At 49.0% G+C, this 21,535-nt stretch overlaps 1 long non-coding RNA gene and 1 pseudogene across 1 annotated transcript; both read right to left on the reverse strand.

The window, feature by feature from the left end:
* Positions 1-5,449: 5,449 nt before the first annotated feature.
* LOC116580131 lies at positions 5,450-6,302 on the reverse strand (annotated as a pseudogene).
* Positions 6,303-6,910: 608 nt separating this feature from the next.
* LOC116580140 lies at positions 6,911-21,157 on the reverse strand. Its single transcript, XR_004281516.1, has 3 exons — positions 21,055-21,157; positions 8,306-9,204; positions 6,911-7,576 (listed from the first exon to the last, which is right to left on the reverse strand). It is a non-coding gene; the product is annotated as an uncharacterized LOC116580140 (long non-coding RNA).
* Between the last annotated feature and the right edge of the window lie 378 nt (positions 21,158-21,535).

The raw sequence follows: 21,535 nt of genomic DNA on the forward strand, positions 1-21,535 counted from the left end.
AAGTGCTCCATATCACTCGGCATCAGGGAAATACAAATCAAAACCACAATGAGATATCACCTCACACCAGTCAGAATGGCTAAAATCAACAAGTCAGGAAATGACAGATGCTGGCGAGGATGTGGAGAAAGGGGAACCCTCCTACACTGTTGGTGGGAATGCAAGCTGGTGCAGCCACTCTGGAAAACAGCATGGAGGTTCCTCAAAATGTTGAAAATAGAACTGCCCTATGACCCAGCAATTGCACTATTAGGTATTTACCCTAAAGATACAAACGTAGTGATCCAAGGGGGCACGTGCACCCGAATGTTTATAGCAGCAATGTCCACAATAGCCAAACTATGGAAAGAACCTAGATGTCCATCAACAGATGAATGGATGAAGAAGATGTGGTATATATACACAATGGAATACTATGCAGCCATCAAAAGAAATGAAATCTTGCCATTTGCGACAACATGGATGGAACTAGAGCGTATCATGCTTAGCGAAATAAGTCAAGCAGAGAAAGACAACTATCATATGATCTCCCTGATATGAGGAAGTGGTGATGGAACATGGGGGCTTAAGTGGGTAGGAGAAGAATCAATGAAACAAGATGGGATTGGGAGGGAGACAAACCATAAGTGACTCTTAATCTCACAAAACAAACTGAGGGTTGCTGGGGGGAGGGAGTTTGGGAGAAGGGGGTGGGATTATGGACATTGGGGAGGGTATGTGCTTTGGTGAGTGCTGTGAAGTGTGTAAACCTGGTGATTCACAGACCTGTACCCCTGGGGATAAAAATATATGTTTATAAAAAATAAAAATTAAAATAATTAAAATTTTAAAAAAATTAAAATTAAAATAATTAAAATTAAAAAAAAAAAAAAAGCTTTTGCACAGCTAAGGAAACAGTCAACAAAACCAAAAGACAACTGACAGAATGGGAGAAGATATTTGTGAATGACATATCAGATAAAGGGCTAGTTTCCAAAAGCTATATAGAATTAATCAAACTCAACACCCAAAGAATAAATAATCCAATCAAGAAATGGGTGGAAGACATGAACATGCAATTGACCAACAGACACATGAAAAAGTGCTCAACATACTCGACATCAGGGAAATAACAAATCAAAACCACAGTGAGATACTACCTCATACCAGTCAGAATGGCTGGTATTGAAAAGACAAGAGAAAATAAATATGGGTGAGGATGTGAAGAAAAGGGAACCCTTGTGCTCTGTTGGTAGGAATGTAGAAAACAATATGGAGTTTCCTCAAAACGTTAAACATAGAAATACCATATGATCCAATAATTCCACCACTGGGCACTTACCCAAAGTAAAGGAAAACACTAATCCAGAAAGTTATGTGCACCCTATCTTTCTATGTTTATTACAGCATTTTTATAAGATATGGAAATATTCCAAATGCCCATCACTAGATGAATGAATAAAGAAGATGTGGTATGTACATACAATGGAATATTACTCAGCCATAAAAATGAGATCTTGCCATTTGTGATAATATGGATGGTCCTAGAGCTTATCATGTTAAGTGAAATAAATCAAAGACAAGTATCATATGATTTCACTTAAATGTGTTATATGTGGAATCTAAAAAACAAAACAAATAAACAAGCACCCCCCCATACAGAAACAGACACTTAAATACAGAGAACAAATCGGTGATTGTCCAAGGGTAAGTGGATGGGCAAAACAGGTGAAGGGGAAACTTCCACTTATAAAAGGTACAAACTTCCACTTATAAAATACATAAGCCACAGAAGTGAAAAGTACAGCATAGGGAATATAGTCACTAATACAACATTGTATGGTGGCAGGTGGTAACTCCAGTTCTTAAGGTGAGCCCTGAGTGATGCATAGCATTGTCATATTACTATGTTGTGTACCTGAAACTAATATAACAGTGTATGTTAACTGTACTTCAATAATAAAAAAAATAATTAAAAAAAAAACTTCCAGCAAACTAGGAATACCAGGGAGCTTTTTTAAAGTTCCCTATAGAAAATCTACATTTAAAATCACCCAGGGACACCTGGGTGGTTCAGTCGGTTAAACATCTGTCTTTGTCTAGGGTCATGATCCCCGGGTCCAGGCATCGAGCCCCATGTTAGGCTCCCTGCTCAGTGGGGAGGCTGCTTCTCCCTCTCCCTCTGCCCCTAACCCCACTTGTGCTCTCTCACTCTCTCTTTCTCTCAAATAAATAAATAAAAACCTTTTAAAAAATAAAACAAAATAAAAATAAAATCATTCTTGATGGTGAAACAAATAGTGAACACTTTCCCCCAAGACTGGGCAAGAATGATTTCTTCTGCCACTTTTATTCAACGACACTGGTAGTTCCTGCCATTGCAGTAAGATAATAAATAAATAAATATAAAGTAAAATAAAATACAAATAAAATTAAAATAAAAATGAAATAAAATACGTAAAAGGAGGAATAAAACAATTTGTATACAAATTTATATAATTGTTTACATAAAAAATTCTAAGTAATCTACAAAACAACTGCTCAGACCAAGAAGAGAAGCTAGCAAGGTCAAAGGATAGAGGAATAATATATAAAAACCAACTATATTTTGAGAACAAATAATTAGAAAATGAAAAATTTTAAATCTCACATAAAATGGTGTTGTTAAACATAAAATACCTTGGCATAAATAGAACAAAGGACAGCAAGTCTTCTGCAATAAAGACTACAGAACATTGATTAAATCGAGCCATATACCATTTCTGAATTGAAAGTCTGAATACAAACTTGAAATGTCAGTTGTCCCCAAACTTATCTACAGATTCAAAGCTATGCTAGTAAAAATTCCAACAGGATTTTTTTTATAGAAATTCACCAGGTAATTGTGAAACACATGTGGAACTATAAATGACCTACAATAGCTAATGCAATTTTTTTTAAAGATTTTATTTATTTGCCAGAGAGAAGAGAAAGAGAGAGAGAGCAAGCATAAGAAGCAGGAAGGGTAGGCAAAGGGAGAAGTAGGCTCCCTGCTGAGCAAGGAGCCCAGTGTGGATTCCCATCTCAGGATCCTGGGATCAGGATCAGAGCCAAAGGCGGATGCTTAACTGACTGACCCACTCAGGCATCCTGAAAGCAACTTTTTTAAGGTAAACAAAATTGGAGTATTTGCACATGATTTCAAATCATACTCTAATTTGCAGTAATCACACAAGGAGGTGTTGGCAAAAGAATAAACAATGAAACAGGATATAGAGGCCAGAAATAGACCCACACATATATTTTCAACTGCTTTTTGACAAAAATGGCAAAGCAAATCAGTAAGAACAAAGGAAGTTCAACAAATGTAACTACTGGGCATCCATTAGAGAAAAAGAACATCAACCTTACACCATACATAAAATTAACTTGAAATAAATCATGCACCTAAATGTAAAGTTACAAATGCTAAAAATCTACATGAAAACGTAGGCGAAAAATCTTTGTAACTTTAGTGCGACCAAAGATTACTTAGAATACAAAAAACATAAATGTTAAAGAAAAAATGATTAAAAAAATTTATCATAATTAAAAAGTTAAGCTCTTGGAAAGTTAGAGTTAATATAATAGAAAGGTTGAGTCATAGACTGTAATAAAATGTTCTTAATACATATATCTCCCAAACCACTTAATCCCAGAACACAGAAAGTACACTTAGAATCAGACATAGAGATAAAGAACCTGATTTTTTTAAATGGACAAAATATTCAAATAGTTTATAAAAGAATATATACAAATAACCAATAATCACATGAAAAGGTTCTTAACACCACATGTCATCAGGAAAATGCAAGTTAAAACTACATATTTAGAATGACTAAAATAAAAAAGACTGACAATTCTAAGTGCTAGCAAGGGTATGGAACAAATAGAACTTTCACATACAAACTGACATATTTCTTTTTTGTAAAGATAAATACACACCTACTTTGCAATGTAGCCATTCCACTATGGTATTTAACTCAAGATAAGTTAAAACACATATCCTGTGGTATACAGAATGGCCTACTCAATGTTCATACTCAACATACTTGAGATGTTCATACTCAAATCCCTTGGAATCTATGAGTACGGCAAGAGGGGTTTTGCAAATGTAATTAAGGGAGATCATTCTGTATCATACAGGCCAAGAATAAGCAAATGAGCTCCTCAAAGCAGAGAATTTTCTCCAGCTGGAGAAGAGAAGTCAGAGAGATTCTGACTATAAGAAAGATTTGATGTGCCTTTGATGCTTTGAGATGTAGGTGGCCATGAGTAAGAACCAGAGAGCAGTCTCTAAGCCCAAAGACTGGCTTGGGCTGGGAGCTTCCCTTAGTCCTACAGCTGAAAGGAAACAGATGAACTTGGACTCTCCCCAAAGAGCTTCCAGATGAGAGCCAAAGATGTCCAACACCTTGATTTCAACCTTATAAAACCCTAAGCAGAGGATCCTGGTGAGCAATGCTGTATATCCTGATTTCCGGCATACAGAATTGTGGGGTGATAAATGACTATTGTTTAAAGCATTGCATTTGTGGTAATTTGTTCCAGCAGCAATAGAAAACTGATGTACACCCACAAAGACTCATACACGAATGTTCATTGTTTATTGTAATAGTCAAACCCTGGAAGCAACCTAAATGACACAACAACTGGTGAACAAAATGTGGTTTAGCTGGACAATGGAAAAGTACTTGGTCATAAACAGGAACAAACCACGTGGATAAATAACAAGATAATTGTGCAAAGCAGAAGATGCCAGACACATAGAATGCATCTTGCATAATTCCACTTATGGAAAAATCTAGAAAATTCAAGTTAATCTCCGGTGACAGAAAATAGATCAGTGGTTGCTGGGGCTGGGGCAGAGAGATGGGGGACTGCAGGGGTCCATGAGGAAACATCTGGAGGTGGTAGAAATACTCTGTAAGTCAATCGTGGTGCTGTTTCCAGAGGTGCCAACATCCACCAACCTCATCAAAGTGTCTGCTTTAAGTGGATGCAGCATATTTTTTTTTTTTTGGTATGGAGATTATACCTCAATTAAGTAGATTAAAAATGAAATTCAAAGGCATTAAGGGGTGTCTTCTAGGAGTTTTTAAAAGAAAGGCATAACAATCCTGACAAAACAACTTTCCCTTTGATTGGGATTACATTAAATTTGAAAACTAATCCAAAGGGAATGACCATAAATTCAATAGCAAGTTTTTCTTTTTAGGAACATAGTAGGTCTATTTTTTTGTGCTCTGGGACAGTAGGCAGCATGGTTATGGTCTGGTCCTTAATGATTTAACTGAGTTCACCCACAAAATAATCTGGGCTGGATGCCAGGGAGAAGGGGTAGATGGTGGCTAGGACGAGCAGGTGTAATTTCACTTTTTTTTTTCCAAAGATTTTATAAAGATATTTACAAAGCAATATCCAGACTCCATATCCAGCTGCCAAGGAGACCCTATGATGCTGTGAGTACAGGTTACAACATCGCAGGTGGCTCTGGCTTCCCCCACTTCTGTTCCAACATGGGGGTGGTGGGCAGTGTCTCATCTTTGGGTTCCACAATGCTCATGTGCTCAGGCAGGGGCTTCTTGAGGCCAGTCTTGGCACTTGGGTCCCAGGGAAGCACGATCTTCGCTTTGATGCCCAGCACACCCTGTCTGAGTAGCACATGGCCCACAGCATTGTCAACGGGTCCCCACTGTGAATCATCAGGCCATCCTCACACTTCCTGGATTTAACCCTCTGGCCTTGGAATTTCCCAGACATCAGGACATTACAACCCTTGGCCCTACTCTCCATGATGCACCGAACTCACTGGAGCAGGCCCTTTGCACAGCAAGGCCTTCTAAGAAGGAGCCTGTGACATGAAGACTGGGCCTGGGTGATAGCCCCCAGACCTCTCATGGCCACCTTTTCAGCATAAAGCTCTCCCCACCATCAGGGAAACCAAACCCCTTCTGAACCACAGCAGTTTCCAGATCCGCTAGCCCTTCTCACCAAGAGCATTCTGTGTACTGGTAGCCAAGATAATGATTTCTGTCCTGGCTGGTGTAACTCAGACCTCAAGTCTGGAGTAGCCATCTTCAGCCAGCTCCCCATCGGCCACAAACTTCCTCTTCCTGGAACTCTGCGTTGCCATCTTCCTGCTGTGCACCGCCCCAAGGAAAGCAATGCTTTCACGGGTAATAACAAGGGTAGAGTTTGGATTCGGTTATTCCCAGTCCCTGGGTGATCTACACCCTCCCGAACAGCCTCCAGGTTAGTCATGTCTAGTTGGTGTCAGCACATTTTCAGTCAGACATTTACAAACACAGACCTCCTAGCGAACACTGTAAATGGTCACCCTGCACCTCCTCAGCTCACGGCTAAGCTCAGTGACAGTAACTGTGGCTCCTTCCCACACAGGTGAGAGCTTCCGGCCACGGTGTTGACTCCTCACTGCTTGCTAGACTTAAGGCTTTTTCAGTGCCTTCCAATGCCTTTCCAATGTCCAACATTGGCTTAGCCAATGTCCAGGAGAGCCCAGAAGTGGTGGGAAGTTGACATCCCATGGGCAACTCCCAACCAAAAGAAGACAAGTGTCCCAGTGGAAATTTTCCTAGCTTCCCCCTCCCTCAATGGGACAATCGGAACACATTCCACGTGATGCCTCATGTACCCTCTGTGGGAGTGAGCCAGACCATCCCTAGTGTACCCCTGTCTCCCTCCCCAAGGCTTTCCACCCGCTTCCCCAAACCACCTCCCCAACCAACAACCTGCATCCAAGTCCTTGCCCACGAGTCTGCTGTATCCTATGGTATTATCTCACTGTGTCTATTATAAGACATAGACAAAACACACATTTTACAAGGAGAAGATAGAGATAAACAATATTTAAAATAACTTATTTATTAACAACATAATCTTTTTGCTCTCATCCACATATTAATTATGATATTCTTTGTGAGTGGCAATGTGATTAAATGTGCTTCATTATTTTTGAAAGTCTTGATTAACACTTTGTGAGGCAACAGTTCAGAAGCCTGGTTCTTGATCCTCGGTTTAATGACTATAAAGACACTTCAGACAGATATGTGGATCCAAGTGGGGAACAGGCATTACTAAGTCACCGGCTCACTTTCCACTCTATCGACCAACTATGCAAAGGTTTTCTGTTAAAATCCAGCCAGCAGACGCCGGTCTTCACTAATGTGGGTCAGTGTTCTCGCTCACTGATTAGGAAGACTTGCAGTTTTGTGTTTTCAACGAATAGGATCAAAACCCATGGAAATGATGCATTTTGGAAGATATAAGTTTGCTTAGACAAGCGTGGATATTTGCCAAAACTCATCAGATTGTACCCTTGAAACCGATGCCTTTGAAGGTGATTTGATACTGCTTTCTGGGTAACTCAAAATTTAGGTAACTTGATGGGGACTTGATGGATGACAAATTGCTTCATGGTGTTCCCAGGGAAATTTTCCAAGGAAATTCAGGCAGTCACTTAGATGGTTCTCTCCTGTCTTGAGTGGAGCAGAGTTTTTCTGCTTTTTGGGCCCGGGAGGCCTTGCAAAGCAGAGATAAGACGGGACTTTTGGGGAACCTAAGGCAGAAATAAATCACCTGTCACATGCACTTCCCACAGCAGGTGCTTCCTTTTGGTGATGTCAGCTGACCTGACCCTGGGCCCTGCCTCCTCTTCACAGGCCTGCCAAGGACCCTGAGTAGGAGAGGTCAGTTGCCTGGGCTGCATGGAGGACAGCCTGTTGCCAAGAGGCAACAGGAGCCTCTGCAGTGCAAGTTCTCCCCAGCCCCACAAAATGGAGCTCTGAAGGTGGCCCTTGTGCTCCTCCTCCACCCCTACCTTCTCCCCAGCCTCCTCTGGGAAATGGCTCACTGTTCTCTGCCACCCCAGTTTACGAAGAAGCTCCACTTGAATTGAAATGGCACTCTGGACTCACATCTTTTGGACAAAAATGAAAGCATCACCCCAGGCCTGATTGCTGAAAGAGCATGTCTGCATGGTCTAAAACTCATGAATGAGCCATTACTTGGCCCTTTCTCAGACAAGGACATGGAGGCTAAGTTGCTTACCCAAAACCCCCAATGGCTGTTGTTGCCTCCAGTAAGGACCCGATCTTGGGAGGGAGGCCAGCAACCTGATGACGGGGGGAGGGGGGATGAAAAATCGCCTGAAAAGGCACATGGGGCATCTAACAATTGGGGAGATTTGCCTTAAATCAACCATGACCTACTATTCACACCCATGAGAAAAGAAAAAAAAAAATCAAGTCCTAATACCAAGTGTCAGAGAAGATCTGGGAAAACTCACCCGCATGATGGTGGAATGAGAATCTGGCAATGAAGAGCAAAGCTGAAGGGGCTACTGCTTCCACACGTGCCCAAGAAGATGTGCAGAAGGACACTCAAGACACCTGGAATTCATGCTGTGCCTGTCATTGGGCAATGAATATACCACATCGTGTCATCTGCTACTTTTTGTATTTCAAAAAAAAAAAAAAAAAAGTCCAAGGAGGAAATGGCAAAAATGTTAACTAGTGTTTATGATTTTGCATGATTATCTGATTTAAAAAAAATATTCAAAATTATATGCAGTACTTTACGAAATTTCAGCTTAGCCTGGTGCAACAAGGTACCAATGGCCCATAAATGCGGGCCACATGCAGACCCAAAACTAAATGTCAATTAGAGCCTGATTTGGGAACCTCTGGAGGGGTCTCAGAGCCTCCAGGAAGTCCTCAGAGTCCGGAATTGTCCACCAGCCAACTCTTCCTATGGTACTGGGAGGCTGAAGGAACAGGCCAGCTCCCCACTTGCCCATGGGGGCTTGTGGTCTGGCGGGGACCCAGGTCACAGCCCTGGGTCAAGGGCATCACCCCCTCCCTGGAGATTAGAAGTGTATGGTGTGAACAGCACTCCCATGTCCTTATGAAGAGTCCCATGGCCCTGCTGCTGATTCTCCTGCTCATCTCTGGCAGAGGTATGTCAGTCTAGCCCTTAGTTTCTGCTGCTGCCCCCATCCAAATGTGGATGTAACTTCTGCACCAAAATATCCCCTTCCCACTCCAATGCATGGAAAGCCGAGGTCATGAGAGATCCCGGGGCATCTGGGTGGCTCAGTGGGTTAGGTGTCTGCCTCTTGATCTCATCCGCTCAGGTCTTGACATCAGAGTTCAAGCCCTGTGTTGGTCTTCACGCTGGTTGTGGAGCCTATTAAAGAAAAAAAAAAAAGAATGGGGAGAAATCCAGCAGAGCTAGGAAGAACCAGGGCAGGCTTCATGGAGGAAGTAGCAATGGAGGTGAGACTTGTGGGAGGAAATGACAAAAACTGGAGGCTTCCAGAGGCTGGAGAAGGTGCTTGAGGGCAAGCAAACTGAAGAACAGCTGGACCAGGGGAACTAAAGCCACAGGTGTAGGAGCTACCCCCAGGAGGGCCATGGTGCCAGGCAAGAGGGAGCTTGTCCGAAGGAGCTTGCATTTTCAGGACTAGTGCAGCATGGAAACTTGCTGGAAATCTATCCACCTGCACACATCTGCAACTCCTCATTGAGCCACATGCCGGGCGTTTCACCCCACCATGACGCTCAGTGTGTCCACATCCTGACCACCTCCGGCAGGGTGACCATTGACTCCAACTGCCATCTGTCACGGGTGACAAAGGGGCAGCCGGGGGTGAAGACGCAGCCCCGCCAGTGCTTCGAGGGCCAGAGACAGATTTCTGTCCAGCTTCCCATCGCACAAGCCTGCAGATGCGGCGAGGCTGTGTCCTGCTACTGACACCACCACCACCCCCCGCCCCCGTCTCCACATTGTCTCTCAGAGCCTAGACTGTATCTCTTCTGTTTCTCTATTAGCCATGACTCTTTGGGTTGCGAGTGACAGGAAACACAACTCAAACTGGCTAAGGGGAAAAAAAGAGAGAAAGAGAAAGAGGGGAGATTTATCGGCTCAGGTAAGTAAAAGCTCAGGGCACAGCTGGATTCAGACTCAAGCAATGTTGTAAGGACTTTCTCCTCTGTGAACACATCTCTGTTCATGCTGCGGCCTCAACCTCTGCTCCCAGGACACCCCAGCAGAAAAGGGGTGTCTTTCCTTGCACTTCCAGAGAAGCCCTCAAGATTACCCTCCGCTCACATTCCCACCTACGAGCCGATCCCAGGGATGAAGGGATGGAGTATTGCTGCCAGGCCTGGGTCACCTGCCCCACTGTGAGTCCCGGAAGTAGAGCAGCCCCCAAGCCTCAGAGGCTGAAAGTGGGGGTGGGTGCTCTTTGAAGGAAAACAGAGGTGCCATTATCTGAAGTGGGAGCTACATGATGTACAGGAAAAAGCAACATGATTTACATAATTTCTGCTCATTTCTATGCTCCCCAAGTTTAGAGCGGAAGGTCTTGCATGCGGCCTGGGATGTACTCATTCTTGGTAAGTGTTTGTAGGATAGATGGATGGGTAGATGGATGGAGGGGGTGGGGTTTAGGGTTCTGGGACTCCACTTGGGACGTTTGGCCAGAGCTGGGCCCTGTGCCCTAGGACCACTCTTGCCCCAGAGCTGAGACTCCAGCATGAGAGGCAGGAAGACCGTGTTCTAGAAAGAGGATAGGAGAGGGGAAAGCAGAGGTCTGGATGGGATACTAGGATAGGGTAAGGGCCAGTAAGGTGAAGTGTGAGGCTTGACAGCCTCCTTTATGAAGGGAAGTCCTGGGAGCCAGCCCGCGGTGAAACTGTCACACAGGCATGCGTGGATGTTGGTCTGGGACCATGCAGCCTTGCTTGAAATAACACAGGATCGGGGGAGGTCTCTGCAGGGGGGATTCCCACATCCCATGCTGCCTACCTGCTTTGGCCCAGCTCCTAGGCCTGGAATCTTCCACCAAGATCCCTCACAGGCCAAGACCAGAACTGCCCTGGGCCTTTGAGCATCCTTTCCTGAAACCTCACCTATGGGAGGAGGAGGACACCCACCAGCAGTAGCTTCCCTGCCTCATCCTGCCTGGCTTTGCCCCGGGGGATGGTGGTGAGGAGGGAGGGTCCTGCCTGGCCCCAAATGGCTGTGTCTACCTCTCCATCAGCTTCCCCAAGGCCTCAAGACTCCAGACCTACCCTTCCAGCAGGCCCTGAAAAAGTCAGAAAACAAAAGAACGAAAAAAGTCTCTGGATGCAAGAGTGAAATCCTGGGTCATGAATATGGTAAGTCATCTTATTAGAATTTGCTGATTGATTGATTATAGACTCGCTAATCCCCTGGATTCAAATGTACCTGAAGAATAGGTGAAAACTTGTGAATTCCAGTCAAATATTGTAGGACACTGCCTAACTTGTTTTCTTTAAAGGGACTTATCCGATAATTTTGGGCTTTAAATTCCACATGAATATTTCATAAATATCCCATACATTTAATATTTTAACAATTTTACATCATATCTACAGTACTTTAGTACCTGACTTGTATATTTATGTGACTATTGTTAGAAGTGACTAATTGGGTTTGATTAGCTCCATCATTAATATTCTGTCCATAATTTAACATGCTTCAATAAAATACCCTAAAGCAGTGTAATGATTAGATTTCAGGAATATGTGTTTTGCAATTAAGTCCCTCTTGATTTTGATATGCAGATGAAGAAATGGTGGTCTCATTTAAAAAAAAAAAACTGCCCTTATTAACTCAGCAGTATACTCTGAAGATTAGGTAAGAAATCCAAGATTTTCTCTTTGTATATGCTAGTTAAAATGTATTTCAATCAAGCCTATGTGGGCAAATCAGATTTGATTAGTTTAAGTTCACAGTCATTCTATCTAAATGAATAATGTGTCACCTAACATTGCAAAAATTTGATTAATAGTTTATCAGTTAATTAAACACGGGGTTTAATTTTTCTTTTTTAGGAAAATGCAAGGTAGATATTCCTTGTGTTCATCATAAATGCAAATTATTTCAGCTTGAATCTATTGTTCCTTTTTTGCTTCTTAACCAACTGGCAAGAAAAATAAAGCTCTTGGAAAGATCTCTGGGAGAGAGGAGTCACGAAACTTTCTTCGCTTCCACCGGTGGCTGTCGCTTTTGTCCCAGCTGTGAAGTTTGTTCTGGATGGAGCTGGTTCCCCGGCCTTTGCTTCTCCCAAGCACTTCAGCTCCAGGTCTTGCAGACCCCAACCCCTGCAGCCTATGGCCACAAGACTTTTTTCCAAATGACAACTTTTTTCACCCTGTTTGATTTAATTTGTCCGTGGGGCAGGAGCCAGGAAACCAAAGGAGCCATTTTCCCCAGGAGCCAGAGATCTGACACCAGGTTGAAGGAAACCACCTGCTCTCTGCTGTCCTCTTTGGGGCATGATATCCACATCCAGTAATTAGAGCCTTAGGGCGCCTCCTTTGCCCCAGGTGGATTCATCACTGAGAGGCTGCTGGGCAGACTGAGCAAAAGGGGGGGGCTTTTCCAAACACTCTGGTGGGCTGGGGGAGGAGGCTGGCATCATGAGACCAAGGTTTGCAGAAGGAACCCAGTCCAGCGTGGGGGAATGAGCCAGGGCCGCTGCAGGGACCCTCACCCCTGGGACCTGGGACACACATAGAGCAGTTCTCAGACCCCCGCGAAGGGCAAGGGAGCTGGGCTGTTGATCCACAACTCCTCTTGTCATCTGCAGAAGGCTAGTGCCTGAGACGCATGCAGGCCCCCTCGGCCACAGCCCGTCTCCAAGCGGAGCGCCGGGCACCCGCTCCGGGCACCGTGGAACATGACTACCATGTGCTGGAGTTTGGGAACCTCGACGCCATTCCAAAAGATGTCTGGGCATTCAGTTCCCTGAGAGCAAGCGGAGATGGAGAGACTCTGGAACCCCAGGCTTCTCCTGCTGGTATCACGCTCCCCGTCCCTCTGGGCCCAAGACCATGAAAAGATGTGTACCTTGTTGCAAGAAAGGAAGGGAAAGAACGCCTGAGCAGGCACTCGGTCCACAGCGGTCCACAGGCTGGCTTCAGAGCTAAGTCTTGCTCCATCCGACCCACAGCCTTCACTGTGCAAAGAATCTCCGGGTCCTGACGCCCGTTTTCCCAGGCTAGCATTTCTCTCGTGGCTGCACTGGAGAGCGGCCTCTCTCCACCTTAGTCCTCTGCTCAGACTGGCTCCGGGAGCAGCCCCCAGCCTGGGCTGAAGTTCTGTAGTGGGTCAGATCTGCAACGGAGCCACACCTGGGCCTGACTGGTTTAGCAGGTGCCGCTGTTCTGGAGTGGGGAAAGGAGCAGGTGTCCGCATTTTAAAGACCGCCCCCTCCCCAGGTGACAGTCATGCACAGCCAGGGTTGAAAGACACAGGAGCTAGGTGGGGGTTCTGGGAGGAAGGTGAGAACCAGATTCTCCCCGTCCTGACAGCCAGGTACTTCCTGGAGGAGCCCTGAGACACCCGTAGGGCGGGTCACACAGAGGGAGAACTACCCGGGTTCTGTGAGGTCAAGGAGACAGCCAGGCGGCGAGGGAAGCTGGAGCTTCCTGTCCTATTCTGAAGGCGGTGTGTCGACTGGGCTGCTACAGCTGAGCTCCTGCCACTCAGTCCCAGGGAGCGTGGGGACACACCCAAAACTGAGACTTTTCAGTCATTAAAGCTACAGGTCATTTTAAAACATCCTGCACGGGCTCTTGGACCACCCTGGGATCGTTGGGGAGCAAGCATGTGTCCCAAGGAGGCCGGTCCCGCAACAAGACCCTGGCTGGCCCCTCGTGGCTGTCCTGGCTGGCTCCCCATGGCCTCTGGGAGCACACCTGTGTGGGGCAGCCCACCTGCTTCCCCAGCATGCTAGCATGCTCCAAAGAACTCCCTTCATCTCTGCCTCAGCCTAGGCTAGGAGCCAGGCTGTTTCTGTTCTTCCTACCTCCCCCCAGAAATGCCTCCAGGCAGGCGCTGTTCTGGGCAGGCTAGGGCAAAGGGAGGGCGGGCCATTTTCCCCAGGCCACTTGTTCCTGATGAACATTGAGTGCAGACTGTTGTCACTGTGTCCACGGAGGGTTTCCAGGGAGTCTCCGTTGTGTCTGTTCAAAGCCATTAACTTGCTTTATGTAAATGTATTCAGTTTACCTTAACTTATGTAACCTTGCCGTGGCATTTTGTTATGACTTAATATACTGGAGGCTTCCACAAGGGGAAGTAAGCTCCGGCTTCTCCTAACCCTTGGGAGCCCTGGTCTTGAGGGCAGGGTCTGTGTGCTAGAGAAGAGTCTGGGTTGAAATAGGACCCCGCTAGGAGGAGGCTGTCCTGGTGGAGCTCTGGGCCCTGGGTGTCAGTCAGTACCTCTGCCTATGAACTCCTCTCATCCTAACCCAAACCCGATGATGTCGTATGATCCGTCCCCACTTTATAGATGAGGACACCAGGGCATAACAACTTACGGAGCTCCACCGAGGTTACCCGGCTGGCAGTGGGCAGGGCAATACTCAAGCACAGACAGCTGGTTCCAGAGGCCACGTGCTTATTCTGGCTGCTCCCCACCTCCCAAGTCAGAGCCGCAACCTCTGTTTCCCCAGTCCTCTGCGGAGATTTCCACCTCTGGCCAGCAAGGGCACAAATACCATTCCCAGTTTCCTGATGGGCAAGCCAGGATGAAGAGACTCCCAGCATCCTGCCTGGGCTGTCTTTCTAGAGCCTGTCCTGGCTCCTTGTCTAGGGTTCCTATCTCCCAGCCTCGGGCTGTGTGTGCTCTGCTCACGGCCCGCGTGGACACTGATGCCTCATTTTCCAGCATGCAGCAAAGGCCCATTCGTATTCAAGGGCCAGACCTCCCTGCTGCTGGGAAGAGGAGAAGAGACAAATTGTCAGGGGTGTGTGTGTGTGTGTGTGTGTTTGAAGAAAGCTCTCTAAAACTCACCAGGAACAAACACCAACGACGCCATCTCTCCCGCAAGTTCAGGAAGGGCCCTGAGCATTTTGAAAGTCAGGATTTCGTGTGTGGGACGTGGGGCATGTGAGTGTCTGTGTGTAGCTGTGTTTTTCAGAGCAAGTTTTCCTGTATGAAAACAATATCAAGAAACCCCATATGTCAGTGTCTAGACACTTAGAATTTAGGCTATTTCTGCTTCCACGGGAACTATCTGGAAAGATGGCAGACTGAGCCAGCTTATCTCTGGGGAATGGGACTGGACCGACATCAGAGGGGCCAGATTTAAAGTGAGAATCTCAGCCCTCCGCCCCCGGGGCCCTGGCTGTCAGGGCTGCCCAGCTCCGCGAGTGGCAGAGACTGGTTCCCCATGGGCAGCCTCGCTAACGAAGCCTTTCTCGGGCATCATGGATGCTGATCGTTGGTCCCACATGAGCAGGAGTGGGAGCTGTGCCGGTGGCTGCAAACCTCCCATCTACTGGATGGTCCGCAAGCGGAGGAGGCAGGGGGCCTCTGCAGTCTCCAGGCTTCCCCAGAGCCAGGCTGAAGGTAACTGCTCACAGGAGGGGCCCAGGGTGCCCCTGTGGGAGCATCTGGGGGTGGGTCCTGCAGCTGGGGCTCCAGGTGTGGGGCTCCCTGCCTCTCCTGGTGGGGAGTAAAGGCCCCCTCCCTGCTGAGGGAGGTGGCAGATAGTTTGGGGGAAGTTAGAAGATAGTTCAGTAATTCCACAACATCAGTTGAATTCCTGTGAGTCATTCACATGTCGTTCATTCATTGAATGCCTTGAGGGTACCAAGAAGACACAAGGCCCAGTGCTGAGCCCTCGGCAGTGAGGAGGGAGGAAGAAGAGCAACCAGGGGTACCAGGTCCTGCCTCTCAAGACATATGACCAGACAGGGAGGCAGAGAAAGCAGCGGCTCCCTGTTGCACCAGGGGCCGGAGCTGCGGATGCTGTGGAGGGCATGAGGTGGCCCCGGCGAGATGGCCTCACAGGGGCAGAGGAGGCCTCCTCAGGGCCCCAAGTGTCCATAGGCTCCTCCTCCCCCCAGGGGTTTCCTCAGGTGCAGGAAGTGGATGAAGTCAAGGGACTCGTCCACACCGCTCACCACTAAGTGGTAAAGTTGGATTCAAACCAAAGCCTAATGGTCTACACCTCTCCTCTAGCTAGAACCAGCCTCATGTCGGGGGTCCCTGTGGCCAGCCGTGGGGCGTGACTAGTGCAGGGACGAAGGGCTGAGGTGGCCCCTGCACTCCTTGGTTGGGTAGAGTCTTGCTCCATTGGGCTGCCCTGCCCACCCCCCACTCACCACAGGCCTGTACGTGGGCACTGCACACGGGACACTTGGACATTATGTAGATGCTTTCTAAACACTCACAAGCCAAGTCCTGTGGGTGACGGGCATGGTTAGTCACCTGCCACGCAGACCAGCCCTGAACCAAACGACACGGGACGGGCGGGGGGCATCGCAGCCGGTGTCTGTCCCGGGGAGCTGACTTTCTACTCAGGGAGACGGGACCCAGGAGCAAAGCAGCAGGTGAACACGAGCCAGCAGCGGACAGGACTCCCCCTTCTCTCGTTTCTACATGTCCCTTCAGTCCCCTGTGTTGCAGCCACAAGAGTTTGCCCAGGGAGCATTTCCACCCAGCAGGTTTCCTGTCTTCTTCTCAGAGCCCTGGGCTCTGAGTCGGGCCACACTGGGGCACTCCACACGCTCTGCCTCCTGCCGTGGTTCTCTGGAGGCCAGGGTCCGCCTCTCAGCCCTCACCGCTCCAGGCCCCGGATGCCCGGCCTTCCGCTCTGCTGCCCTCCAGCACCAGGCCCGGGCCCTGGCCCACTCGTGCCCGCCCACTCGGTCACTCCATGGATGTTTCTCGAGGGCCCACGGTGTGCCAATCCCCGACTTAGGTGCCGACACACATTAGGAGAAAAACAATAAAAGTTTCCATCTTCTGAGACCTGAACGATTACTGAAGAGACAGTAGTGAGTCCAGTAAACAGGACAACCACTGAACAATGATAAAGGGTGATCTCTGCTGTCTAGGAAAGGAGCAGGGCACCCCGCAAGAGAATATCAGGGAACCAACAGCCCACGGGAAGTGGGATGTCAGGTGCTTACCCGGTGTGGACAAGTTGTTGTCACCTAACAACTGTTGGTGATCTCACGTCACCCCTAAGCCAGCCTGGTGAACGGGGCTCAGGCTATGCCCACCCGGTGTCTTACAGACGCTCACAGTGACTATGGTGGAAGGTCATAAAGGAAAGGGGACGACTGCAGCTCACACCCTGGGTTCTGAGAGCACGGGGGTGGGGGGGGGTGCGGCAGGGGATAGGACGGTCAACCCCCACCTCAGACCCGGCAGGAAGTGGAGGCTCAGCCCACTGAAGCTGCTAGCTGGCTGTGCCATTTGGGGACGACCTCCGGGGGGGTGGGGGGGGCGGTAAAACAGGAAATCAGGGCCTTAACCAATGCTCCTGAGCTGCAGCCCTGAGCCTGTGCCCTGGTGCCCACTGCCTCCTCTGGCAACGGACCCACCAACCAGCTCCCTGAGCCATAGGCTGTGGCTGGGCCCAGCGAGAGGGAGGCGAGGTGGGGGGCCCTCATCCCGACTTAGCATGCCTGTTTGCTAAAGTCCAGCAGCCCTGCACCCAGGGCTCGCAAGGCACGCCAGATCCCAAACTCTCCTGAGAGGCCCAGCTGTCCAGCTCCTGCCCCTTCCCCTCCTTTTTCCTCCTCCTCCTCCTCCTCTTCCCCCTTCTTCTCCTTCTACCTCTCCTTCTTTTTTTTTTTAAGATTCTATTTACCCATTTACAGACAGAGATCACAAGTAGGCAGAGAGGCAGGCGGGGGTTGGGAGGGGAAACATGCTCCCCGCCGAGCAGGGAGCCCAATATGGGGCTCGATCCCAGGACTCTGGGATCATGACCTGAGCCGAAGGCAGAGGCTCAACCTACTGAGCCACCCAGGCACCCCTCCTTCTTCTTTTTAAGTAACCTCTACCCCCAGCAAAAGACTCCAACAAAGACCCGAGATCAGAGTCGCATGCTCTCCCGACTTAGCCAGCCAGGCATCCCCGTTTGGCTTCTCTGTAAAGACAATTTCTTCCTAATGTCAAAATAGCTCTGGCCTCAGGCTGAGCTTCAGCCCAGGAGTATCTCAGGAAGCAGTTCCCGGTGAGCCCTGAGACGAGTTCTGACTGTCCAGGCTTGGCTCCCCGCTGGGGCACAGACTGGGTCCATCCAGACGACCTGGGCTTCCCGTGAAGGGTGGGTCCCCCAAAGAAAAGCAGATACCTCAGCCCCAACAGGTCAGGAAGGAGGTCGTAGAAGGGGTGACCTTGAGATGGTCTCCCAAACCGGGGAGTTCTTGTGACGAGTAACCGCTAGGCCGTTTTCTGTCCTGTGCTTTCTCTCTCCTGCAGGTGTCTCTTTCTTAATTACACCCAGAGAGCACAGGAAAGTGGATGCCAGCGATATTTATTTTCCGCTCTGAACCCAGCACAGGTAACTCACCAGGGGCATCTTTCTTAATGAGGGAAGAAAAATGTCAGAACAGCGATCAGCCGCGATGCACCCAACGGACTTAAAAAATAAGCAAAAATAACATGAAAATTCATTTTGCATTAGCCAGCTGTCTATATCATCCTCAGATTGGGAGAGTAGAATATTCTTTGTGCCATGGTGAGATCCGTTAGTAGGGGTGCCCTCACAAGGGGACATGCCTCGTAGAGGCGATATTCATTCTGGGAGTTATTTTATCCCATTTAAATCCAGAGACACGGCTGGCCATCTGGGCCCACATCCGTTCCTCCCCTGGCTGTCTGAGGTCCCACATCCTCCATTACTCTCTGTGTGACATCCTCAGCCTCCTCCTGGGAGGTCCCACCTTTCATTTGAGGTTTATGGACAAGTTGCTGTCACCTAACAACTGCCAGTGATCTCACATCACCCCTAAGCCAGGCTGGTGACAGGGAATGTCAATCCTATTTAACAGAGAAGAAAGCTGAGGCTTCAAGGAGTTTATCCACTATGCCCATGGCCTCCCTTTCTGTATCTGTCAAGAGTAGACACTAAATCCTTCCCTGCCGTGTACACAGCCAGGGTTTCACCCAGAGTCCAAGCACCAGGGCTCTGGGTCCCTTACGCCAAATGTCAGAGTGAATGGGTGGTGGGTCCAGCCTTCCCTGACCCATGCTCCCAGAGCACAGACACCCCACCGCCTGTGTGCAGGCCGGGTGCCCAGGAGGGGCTCTCACTGGGGGCTTTGTGGCAGCTAGAGGTTCGGCAACTCCTCCTCACTCGGTCCAAGCCAGCATTGGCACGCAGGACAAGAGGAAGCAGACGAGGAAGTCCTTGCAGTGATACATGGAAGTAGTCCTGATCAGCCTCATTTAGAGCAGTTTAGAGAAGGAAGAGACGAATCCTCTGATGCCAGTGTCCAGGGTACAGAGGCTCTCCCTGCCCTGGCGGTGGCCAGTAATAGGGGGGGTGAGCTGCTGGGCCCACTACAATCCCATCAATCAGGAAAGGGGCATGGTGCCCACCGCCCCCGTCCTGCCTCAGGGCACGGGCAGTGGAGGAGATATCGCTCAGGGGAACCAAAGAGAAGGGGAGTTAGAAAGAGATGCAGATGGTGAGGTCACGAGAGCCATAATGACTGGGTCAAGGAGAGCCAGGAGGACTCTCAGGAGGTGGAGAGGTCCCAAGAAAGGGACAGGAGACTGAACATCTCATCCTCTGCACCCTCCCTCCCCTGCTCTGTGTACCTCCCCCTGCAGCACCCCTACTGGACGCATCGACATGCTGCTCTGCCTTCTGGGTGGGTTTGAGTTTGGGGAACCATAGCACAAGACTGGGGCGTGCTTGGGTGGCCATTCTTCAGGCTTTCCCCTGCCCCCAGATCACTACTGTGGTCAGATGCCCCACCCCCCACAGCCATCTTGGCTTCCAGACTCAGGTAGCTTCTCCCCTCTGGGCCCTGTAACCTGCAGGGGGATGAGGGCGAGAGCCCCACTGCTGCTAGGCGTGCGGTGCTGTTCCTCCTTCCCGGGACCCCTTTGAAAATAAGTCCCTTTATTAAGCTCTCCCCAGTGGCCTGAACCAGCATGCCACCTGCTTCTGGCCTGGTCCTGGCTGCTACAGGGACATCCTGGGCTTCTAATGTTTCGGAAGAAAAGGACCTGTATGTGGAGCAGAAAGGACCTTGCACTTACTTCCCTCAGGGGTCAAAAGCCAGGCTGGGTGCGGCATCCTTACATGTGGATCACAGCCTCCTTGGGAAGGCAGCGGCCAGAGCAGACATCCCAGGAGAGGACCCCACCTTCTGCACACACTGGCTGTCTCATGAGTGTGCCTCTGGGCTGTCGCAGCTGCCCCCAGAGGACAGCCCTCAAGATAAACAAAACAGCGCCCGCTGACCGTGCATGCCAGTGTCCGGACTCCAGGGCCTATTTTTAGAATGTAGGACAACTTTCTCCCAGAATAGACGAGACGCGCTAATCCAGGAGGGAGGCCTGGGAGAGATGAAGACATCGAGTCTCGATATGAATTAGCCGTGAGTATATTATTTGAAGAAATGTTGAACAGCTAGGCAAATATTTGATACCTTTGAATTGGAGCGGGTGCTTTCCCAGGCCGAGTGGCGGCGGCTGGAGACGTGCCCCTCCCTGTGGCGTACCTGGCTGTCACGCCCGGTTCTGTAGGCCCCTTCTGGCTGCTTGCTGAGAAGTAATTAAAGCTGCAGCCTACTGGAATGTGTGTAAGACCCGGCGTGTACATATGCACCAAACCCAAGTCTTATGGACAGTTCCCCGTGTGTGAATGGCTCCAAACAGCCTTTTCTTTTTTTCAAGGGAAGTTTATTTTCCTCAATTACTCCACTGTATTGTTAAAGGGGTGAGGCAGCTGCTTCAGTGAGGCCTTTGTGAAAGGGGGTCAGAGATCATGACCCCTGATTTGGACCCCCAGGTCTGTAATCTGGGAGGGAGCGAAGAAAAGTCCCCCAGATCCCCTTAGCTCAGGAAATAGGCCCTGTCCTCAAGGCTCTGGACAGAGCCTGCAAGTTTAAACAGCAGCTGGGAGGGTCTTTTCTTTTTGGCGGAGAATTAACCTCTGGGAGCTTAAAAGTAGAGGCTCCAGAGACCTCTGAGGCCAGGTACACCTGTCCGCAGAGAGGCGGAGCCATTTTTATACCCCTTACCTTATTTGGGAGTGGGAGATCGGCATTGGCATCCCCAGTTTACAGATGGAGAAACCGAAAATCCATGCCATGGCCAACTTTGCGCCCTGGTGAGAGGCAGAGAGAGATCTGGGGGTAGGGAGAGAAGAAGGAGTCTGAGAAGCTGAGAATCAGTTTGGGATTTTATCAGAGTAACATCTAGGATTTACCCTGGGCAAGGGTTTTACAAGCATCTGCCCAGGCTCCTTGCAAGGCACACATTTGGCTCAGCCCCCTTTACGCAGGACAGAACGATCCAGACACTGAAGAGCCCTGCTGCACGATACCCAGCTGGGATGCCAGCCGCGGGCACCAAAGCTCCGGCGCCAACCATTCGACCACACTGCCTCCGTCCGGACACCGTTTCGCTGGGGAAATCTGGAGCAGCACTGAGGGCGGAGGCGGGAGGCCTCCTGGCTGCGGGGCGCGGAGGTGCGAGGCTCCAGGGACAATGGCAGATCCG

Source organism: Mustela erminea, chromosome 19, assembly GCF_009829155.1.
Source record: "Mustela erminea isolate mMusErm1 chromosome 19, mMusErm1.Pri, whole genome shotgun sequence".
Taxonomy (NCBI): domain Eukaryota; kingdom Metazoa; phylum Chordata; class Mammalia; order Carnivora; family Mustelidae; genus Mustela; species Mustela erminea.